Raw genomic sequence first — 10,287 nt, 5'->3', positions numbered from 1 at the left:
CAAAAGCCGATTTCACAGTAATCGCAACATGGAAATTTATAACGGCAGATGTTCGGACAGTCCTTTTCTAATCGCGCGACAGTCTGAAGTCGATTCTAACTTCTGATTTGACGGGACTCGAGAAATCTGGTGGACAACCAAGCTGTGCATGAGATGTTCACGATATTTAGTTTTCCGAGTCAGAAGTTTTATTGTGGCCTCGAAGAACGCATTGGAGGTCTAATGTGTTCCCGGAGCCTTCTTCGAAGCTGTCCTTAAGCCAGCACGTGATCCGCGTTACTAGTCTTCGAGTTTGTCTTCGGAAACCTCCGCAGCATGGTTGCTCAGTGAAACTTGATTGAACAACCCAGTAGGTTGCTTTCGTAGGTGCTGAGTGATTTATTTACAGTGTCACTGTAAGGACATTCTTCTTCCAGCCTGGCGATGAAGGTCATTTGGAATTAGGTCTACACCATTTGGGAATCTTGCTTGATATTTATCTTCCACGGACCTTCAAATCAGTAAACTCGTCCCTTAACCAATGAGTCATCTAGGTGTTTGGAATTAGGTCTACACCATTTGGGAATTTTGCTTGATATTTATCTTCCACGAACCTTCAAATCAGTAAACTGGTCCCTTAACCAATGAGTCATCTCGGTATTGTGTTATATTATTCATCAGGAATGCAGAGCAAGATCACGCGATCACCATTCGCAGAATTTCAAAGCCGAGTTTTAAGCAAAACGAAAAAATTCCGTTGAGTTTACTCGTACTTTCCACACAACCGAGGAGCGTTAGGCCCATTGGTGTAAAGATTTTTACGACCCGTTAGGTACACGAAGACTTTTGCGTCTCAAAGATCCCAGGATACATTTTTTACTTTCATGCCCAGCTAGAGCAGTAGGTAACTGAATATCTTTTAACATCGGAATATATAATCGACTGTTTTTGGTAAACAGATTGATGTTGTCACTAGAAAAACTTCACGAGGCTGAGAAACGTGTGATTTCCGTACTTTACCATTTAGAATGGCCCCTTGTAGTGTAAATCGGTACCAGGAGAGTATAACCACCTACCTCTACTAGGTCACCTGAAACATTTATGGAAACCTTGATAAAAAATTTGGAAATTTTACTCGAAAAATAAATGTTCATAATTTTTCCCCATTTGGGTCCCTTCTCATTGCAGCCGCCTGAATAGCCAGTTAGGTATGACGTCGGTTCGAGGGAAACATGTGGTTTATACAAAACATCCAGAATTCTTTGGTTTCACTGTAAATAAAGTCTACCCGATCAAGCAAGGCTTTCTTTCACAGCATGCTTACTAGGGCGGTATTATAAGCCATGAGGGTATGAGCACTCTTTTCGGCTTTGGGGGAGAAAGAACCAGTTTGTGGGACTTTCTTTCACTAAAATGCATTTGTATCTTTGCAATGAACTACTCATGAGGTTGCTGAAAAGCCGTCGACAGTCCACGACCGGTTTCAACCTTCTTGGAGCTCATCATCGCAGCGCGTTACAAAAATACATGTATCGTGATATCTCGAATATCGTAGTGACTAAAACATAGGGAGGCCTGGTGCATCACATTCAATTGCCTGGAAACATCAAAAATAAGCGATTCAGCTGGGTTTCAGGTGAGTCTCTGGAGAAACCAAATTAGTTTGCAAATGAGTGTATATTAGCTAAAATGCATTTGCTTCCTGTGGTGGGGAAAATGGTGTCCAGTTGTCGAAATTTCACCTGACATTTGCGAGATAAGTCCTACCTGACAATTATCCTTGCTGCACGAATATATGATAAATTTTTTCATAAAAATGGTACTACCTGGATAGATAGCCTATGTGGTATCTAATGCCGTGGTTGAAATAGATGAAGATGTTCAACGACTAAAGCATTGGCCCCTTCAAACGATTTCCTGAATGGGATTCCTTAAAACTCACGTAGGACACTAGCCTATATTTCTATCAGTTAAGGAAATATATTGGGGGGCTTGAGGGCACTTTCATCCGGGGAACTGTCGAATAAGACGAAGTTTTGCCCTAGCCTCCCCTAAACAGTCCCACATGCATACGACAACAACTTTCACAATTTTCGTTTCAGATATACACTACTGATGTTCAGCTCCTCAGTCGCTTGCGTCGTACTCAAAATCAGAACAACATCAGCAAGCAATTTATCCGGCTGTGATCATGTGACTGAATGGCTCAGTCATCTGCGGTTGTTGCTAGTGTATCCCCTGTACTCACCACAGCTGGCTCCGATTGCGCTGTCTTGAGTATGCAATACGTGGTCCCCCTCCCAGTTCTAAGTTCTTCAGTTCATGGATGACTTCACCGAACATCGCACCGATTCCGCATTATGCCAGTGTAAAAAGATCCATCCAAATGCGTTCAGTCTTATCAAGTTCTAGATTACGTAATGCCCTCTAAGTCATATCGTTGTGACAACTTTGTCTACTGAGTATGTGGCATTTCCCAAACACATATGGACAGTCAATCTTTTGGAGAGAACGTTCTATGTGAATTATTGTACGTATCTAGCCCAAGGAAATTGTAAAACTCATCGTGTTTGTTTTGTTTTTGCAAATTCAGCAAATTTGTTATTAATCTGAAGTAAACTGATTCGATTTGTTGCATAGTCTTCTTGCCTCGGGTGAACACTGAATAGATACAGAGTCCAGGGAACTTTACGTGATTTTAGCTTTTCACCGATCCCGTCGGTTGAGAACCGATGGCCGAAAATGAGTATCAGAAAGGAATCTAGTCGGTTGTCATTGTTCAGAATTTGTTTACATAAATGACGGGTAAAATGGGACGCATTATTCCTCAGGGCAGTGACAATGGGTTCACAGTGTACCAAAACAGGGACGGGAAAATTCCCAATAATCCTAGTGCATTAAGCTGAAAATTCGAAGGACTTCACGGTAACACTTTTGCCAAAAAACAATACGGGAAACAAGATTGTCTGTAGGGTGGGACGCGAGTGTTCGAATGGTAAAACGTCTGACTCTGACTGGATAAAAGCAGGACTTTCTTGTTTGAGTAAGTGAAATTTCAGCTCACATGGATCACAGGAGGTTCTGTGTAACGAGAAAACAGCGGCCTTCAAGAACAGAAAGGATGAAGGATCACTGGTTTCAGAGAAGAAGAGATGAGGCATTCACATACAGCGATGCTAGTCCAAAATCCAAATGGGAATTGAAGGTATTCAATTAAGCAGCTGATTATGATCCCCTTGAACAGGAAAATTCCACATGGACGCGATCGTGAGCATCCCATTAAGGCGCGGTAACATATATTCAGTTATCTTAATTCCTGGAATTAAGGAGGACCTTATGTCATACCTAACAAAAGAAAGGTGACAGAAGGGAAACCTTAATAAGATCAGGATCGCCTGTAGGCTCTCATGGGTCCTGTTGTGAGTTTAGAGCGCTTTCAGTATGAATAGGAGAGATTGCGTCTTACTCGAGTTCGTGATAATAAACCATTTGGGACTCATTTTGTCAAAAGATCTGAAGGTCTTTAGTAAAAGATCCTGCTCGTTTGCAAACTAATTTGCTTAGGTGGGAGGTCAACGAAGGACGCGACTGGTCGTGGCCTGTCGAAGAACTTTCAGTGATCTCATGAGGAGTATTCCTTCGAGAAAACATCAAAATGTGTTTTCTCTGCTGTCCTTTTTATAAGCAATGATCTGTATAGCACCACAAGATTTTGGGATGGCAAACAAACTGCAGCGTATCTCCCCCCGTCAGGTTGGCCTACGTTCGTTGAAGAAGCAAAACTTCAAACATCTTCAATGAAGTGTGCGCACTGGCATTCGAACGATACTAAGCCGCATCCTTCTTCCTTACCTCTCAGGGGGAGGATGCGGAATGAACAGCTTGACAGACAGGCAGTTGTTAAGAACACAGTAAAATATAGACTCCTGTATACGTCAAGTTCATCGTCAGATGAAAGCTTGCATATGTCTTCACGTGTTACAGCATGGGTCCGATGACGAAGTGACTTGATATTATTATGATCAGTACAGGAGACGTACTGGCTATTTTGCTCAGTGTGTAGATTTTCTATGCTGTTACCACAATTTCCTCAAGATCGTCTGCATCTCGTAGTGGGATTTTGCCCAACAGTGTAGGGCCTTGCAGTCTCATTTTTATTTCGCCAAACTGTTGTTTGTGTTTGTTGACCAATTTCGGTTTGGACACCAAATCCCTCCTCTTCTACAAGGGGGAGACGACTCTAATGTTTCAAAGGGCAGCGGTGCCTGAAACAAAAGCTCACAAGTTCATTTGGTGAACTACAACTTTTGAACGGTTTCTTGAAGAGGATAGTCGTTCTTTATTGAGAGGGAGGGAGAAATAGTAACCAGAAAGTCCTGGGATGGCAGAGTGACGAAGAGTAATTTCTTTTTGAAAGAAATTTTTAATTTTGATGGCAAAGAACGGATAGATTAGAACTTTAGTCAGACGAGACAAGCAACCTGGCTATTACAATCTGGCGATCGGAAGGCGTGTTTGTTCTCAAGGGGAGTGCCGGTTTCTCATTTAGTGTACGTCACCTAGCTGGGTAGAAATCGTTTCCTTATATCATTAATGCATTTTGAATCTTACTAATGTGTCGTGGAGTGGGCATTGAGCGGGTTTGTGATTTCCAACGCACGTTAACCGAACAAGAGTGACTTTCGATTGAGGTTAGTCGTCTGGAGTGTTTGGCTCAATTTCCTCCCTTTCTCCCTGGCACCAGTGATTCCGTAAACTATGGCGAGAGATGTAAGGAAATTAATGGTAGACCTTGGGGTCTGAATTACGAAGCAAGTACATACGAGAAGATTTATTTGGTTCGTTCCAGTTTCCTTTAGAACCGCTACTCTGTCGAGTGGACGGGCTGTAGTAGGAATCGCTCCTGAAAAGATGGTAAATGGGAATAGATTTGGGTAAGTACAACCGTAGGACTCTGTAGACGGGTTCTGTCTGAGTCCTCCGATCGATTTGGTGACATTTTGCTAGCGGTATTGGGCAGGCTGAGCAGAGTTTGCCGCGTTATTTGTTACGTTTGTGATAAAACACTGTTCTCCTAGGAACGCTCTTGTTTTCCTCGTGTTTTTAGGTTTCGTAGTTTCACCAGTTGAAGCACCCGAGACTAGTAGCTGCATAACTGTTTCAAGTCCGACAGTAAATTTGTTATTGCCAAGCTTAACTTTCCGCAGTTCACATGGGTTCTCTGCTACATTCCTGTCCATACTAACCAAATGTCGGAAGAAAACGCGCATCACGGAAGACTGGAAAAACCTAGACACCCACACATCCAATAGAATGAAAATTCAGGTCGTTGCATCTCAGTTGTGTCAAACCTTATATATTATGAGCTATCTAAGGGTGCTTTTGCTTACAATATTTGTTTAAGATTACAATGACTAAGCTGTTCGAAAGCCCACGACCTTGTGAGTAGTTTCCTTTATGAAAATATACTGCCATATCTCGAATATCGTGCCAATTGAATCATGAGGCAGGCTGTGTGCAGCACATTCAGCTGTAGAATACCGTAAACGAAAGATTCAGATGAGTCTCTCGTGAAAACTAAATTGATTCGCAAATGAGTGTACTTCTCGAAAACAGTCCAACTGGGGTTCAAGTAGAACATGAGGTTGACGGAAACTTGGGAACTGCGAGTACCTGATGAGCCCCAAGAAGTGCGAAAACGGTCATGGACTGTCTGAGATATTTCAGAAACTTTGTGAGTAGTTTCCTTTATGAAAATATATTGCGATATCTCGAACATCGTGTCAACTGAAACATGAGGCGACCTGTGTGCAGCACATTCAGTTGTAGAATATCATAAAAGAGAGATTCAATTGGGTCTGTCGTGAAAACCAAACTTACTTGCAAATGAGTGTATTACTCAGTAAGACATTGCCTCCAAGAACGCTGAAACAGAGATTGTGTGCGGAAATTATTCCGGGTCCATCCAGTTGGCTCATGTACGAATACCCCTATCTCCTAAAGTACCGAGATCCGTTTTGTGTAGCTGTCCGCTGGATCACCGAAAGTGGCTAGTGACTCAGTTGACATGCTGACTGAAAATACAGTCTTGAACACCTATGCGAATGTATTCATATTATGCAGGCCGAAGAAACATAACAAAGCAGCTAAAACCCAAGTTACGATGCATAAGATCTGATCATCTTTGGAATTCATGTTCACCTGCCATTTGATAAGAGCAATCATGCTTGAGTAGACTAGTCCTTGTTAAGCGTAATGAACATTGAAACTTTTAAAGATTTCCATGAGTGCCACTTTTCTCGTGATCAACAACGTACGATTGTGGATTGTTTTACACATTTCTGCACTGCTGTGAATTGCTTCGCAGCCGTTAAGATGCACACGAACCTCAGAATGTTTAAAACGGGATGAGATGGACCAAGTGGTTAGAGCGCGAATTTACTGACCGGAAGGTCCGTGGTTTGAACCTGACCTCTGCCTCTCGACTTCCCCTGTTTAGGCTTGGGCAACCTGGGCAACCCTCGTGCAGCCTTCGGATGGTATGGCAGGCAGGCACCGGAAGGGTGCTACAGCTGAACGACAGAACAGAAAGTAGACGATGGTGCAATAAGCGTCTCACTATGCACTATGCATTGCCACATCAGTCGTGTGCCCTCTGCCTCACTCATCAACAAAATGCTTAGCCAACCAAACATGTGATTATGCGCACAGAGAAGGAATATACCTCACAAATTAGGTGTATTCATCTTTTCGTAATCATCAGTGTTGCAAAAGACAAACCTCAGTTTGTTGTGTGCAGAGTTGCAGGTAGCTGAAGGAAAGATTCTATTCCGAGCAAAAAATAAACGGTGTTTCGCTTCAGTGCTTATGATAATAACATTTGTTCATTTTGTATGGTTAACGTGGTTACTGCTAGTGAGCATCTCTTCATCCAGGCCCATGCGTTTCATCCATAATGCCCTATAAAAACATACCCTGTTGTTTAAACTTCACTGACTTGGTCACGTACGATCTGAGGACGTGTAAAATATGTTGCTGATTGTACTTGCATCCTCTTGCTTCCGATAGTATGGTCTAAGCGAGTTTCTACAAACTAGACCTGTGGTTAGCACCGATAAACAGGCCGAACATGATAAATGTGGCTGGCCTGGTCACTCGTTTGTATTTACAGGGTATGAGTAACTGAAACTAGTCTTGTGAGTGACTGAAAGAAGCTTACTTCAATACGTGGCTTGAGTTTGAGTCCCCTCTCGAGCAATATGTCGATTTTCGATCAAATTGTTTGGTTTACAGAACCAGCCATCTGTATATTTGGGGCAGTAGTCGCTGTAGTTTATTGTTAAGGTCTCCAGACGAAGATTTAGGTGTGATACATGAGAAACTGAGGCCTCGTCCTATTTTGGTGAGATGTGAGTATGCGGCGACACAATGCAATCCATCGTAACATTCTTAAGACATTTGAGAATATCTTCAGAAATTTATTGATAGCGTCTCTGAAGCGTGGTTTGGGAGACACGGTAAAGTCGACTGATCGATACAGAAATAAATCAGAAGACTTCCATGGGGATAAAACGAGGCAGCTAACTGCACATCCACAAAGCACTTTACACGACCCATCTGTTTGCTTTTAACCAGATATGGGCAGGGTGGGAAAAATTTTAGGTGCATAATGCACTAATTGGTAAACAACTTTTAAAGATCTCGCACAAGGAGCATACAATCCGTGTCCCGAGGGCTTTCACAAAAATGGTCAGAGGGCAAGTTGAAGGCCCCCCAAAGTGGCGGTCACTGGGCTCTTGAGATATAAACGTAATAGGCAGTTCATTATGGGTATCGTAAATTGTGTCCTGACCATACCGGTGAGTCTTTTTGGTTTCGTTGATCAGTCACTGCGATTACTTTCTGGAAGCTGTGCGTTCAAGGATGTTTTAAGGCGTGGGTTGTGAACTCATCTTTGGTTGACTCATATATATGTACATTGAGTTGCTGGGGGAGTAAAGCTGCGGCAATAAAACTTAAGTAGCAAGGCGAAAAAGTCAACTCAGAAAACCAAAATGCACCCAATAAATGCGTAAGGTCTTGAAATGAGACGACGGGAACGAAAAGACAAACCTGGAGAGGGACTTCAACTACTACATCCTACTCAACATACACATGTTCTGTCGAGGAGCTTGCCTCACCTTCAGGCTTCGGCTCCAGAATTCAGCCTCGTGTTATTGATATTTTGGTTTATTTCCGTGTTACGCGCACTCGAATTTTCCATTTCTGGATTGGTCAAATCCTCTCACCATGTTTAAAAGTTTACGCCGAATCGCCTTGATTACTTGGACGGCGTCAACTCCTGACTAGATATGGAAGTCAAGTGACTGGTACTGACAGACATAAACTGATAACCTACTACTCGTGAAAGGAAGAAGGCCTTCTCTGCGGAGTTATTTATTGGGAAATGCTAACTGACCGGTTACAGATCATTGGTCAGGGAAGCAAAACTCTCATATGCATCTCATTTACAAAAACTGGACACCCCATCTTCTCCTGAACGCGACTTCTTGAACTTTCCTAGAGATTCATTGACTCCAATCATTCCTCGCCCAAATCCAAGCAAATGTTACAAAATGACTCCACGAATTCCGCAACAGATCTCTCCTTTTCAAAAGACGCAAAGTGAAATTACACGAACAGCACATACTACTTGCGTGCCTCCCCATCATTAGTATCGCCGTTGCACTTGTAGATATGACGAACAGGCCGCGTAGCAGTTCATTTGGCAAACATGACAGACCAGAATGGTCCACTGAAGCTTACCAAGTCGATCACCTGTCTAGTAAGCAGGGAGAATCCGTTCCAGCGAGCATCCGGAAGTATCTTTTTGTGCATGTTACCCGAAATTGGAGTGCTTATTTCAAGATCTAGCATTTGCAGTACTCGATTGAGGCGATATAACAGTAATTATAAAGCCAACAAAACCCTTGGACGAACTTTCACCGGTCTCATCTCTAAAATTCCACCAATCTCATTTCGCTTTCTTATAAATACGTGCGTGCTAAAGAATTAATTAAAGGAAACTCAATCAAATCACATTTCATTTGTAATGCACTACTCATAGTGTTGCTAAGAATTCGTCAATACCCCAGGACCGGTTTCGTCCTCTTGGGGCTCATCGGGTAGGCGCAGCTCCCGATTTTCCGTCAGCCTTATGTTCTACTTGAAACCAGATTGCACGAAATTAGTGAATATACACTTATTTGCAAACTAATTTGGTTCTTCGAGAGACTCACCTGGAACCCAGCTGAATCTCTCGTTTGTGATGTCCCCCGAAACCCGGGGACTACGCTTATCTGATGAGCCCCAAAAAGGGCGAAACCGGTCGTGGGCTGTCGACGGGTTTTCAGCAACCTTATGAGTAGTACATGACAAAGGTACATATGTATCGCGATATCTCGAACATCGTAGCGACTGAAACATCAGGCGGCCTGGTGCAGCACATTCAATTGCATGAGAACATCACAAACGAGAGATTCAGCTGGGTTCCAGGCGAGTCCCTCGAAAAACCAAATTAGTTTGGAAATGAGTGAATTTCGCTAAGATCACAGTTCAGTTTGTCACTAATCAACAACAGATTGAATTTAGCCGCCCTCATTAAAGAATAATGAGCCGTAATAAATCCCGTTTGACCTGGAGGATCTAATTCTTTTCAATCAACTCACTAGTTACGACCAGACTCCATGTTTGCCATTCATTCGATTTTTTGGGATTGGTGCTTTTATGTCCTGGATATTTGGGAATCACGTTCGACCAAATCAGCACTTGCGTGAGTTCTTACCCGCCCAGGTGTAGCTGCGAAAAACGGGTATCCAAGTTGGTTTCTTCATAGCCTAGATTACCGCAAACCCATGAGTTTTATGGAAGAAATTCGGTAGCCCACCCAGAATACTGCTTGTTGTACCATGCAATTAAGGCGGGCGAATGAGGAGGAATACGCACATGTTGAAGCGTATACAGTAAATAATAAACGTATCGTAATCTACCAAAGTGCATCCGATTGATGCGTGTACCGGTGAATTTTGACACAATGTACTGTAGATCAGAATAAATTAGACGAGGAATAGCAATGGAAAACGAAACAAACATAACCTAAGTCCGAAGGAGAGCCAGTCAAGTTGTTTTGCTTCCGACAAACAGTATCTACTGAAACACCTCGAAAATTTGACGTAGATGGTTGTCGTCGGCTTGTTTGCCAAACTGGGCAATTTAATTGCAAACCTTTCATCACCAATCGAGGTGACATTATCAGTGCGTTATTGGGGA

The sequence above is a fragment of the Opisthorchis viverrini genome (genome assembly GCF_000715545.1).
Source record: "Opisthorchis viverrini unplaced genomic scaffold opera_v5_327, whole genome shotgun sequence".
In the NCBI taxonomy this organism is placed as follows: Eukaryota; Metazoa; Platyhelminthes; class Trematoda; order Opisthorchiida; family Opisthorchiidae; genus Opisthorchis; species Opisthorchis viverrini.
Note: the sequence above shows the minus strand (reverse complement) of the source record.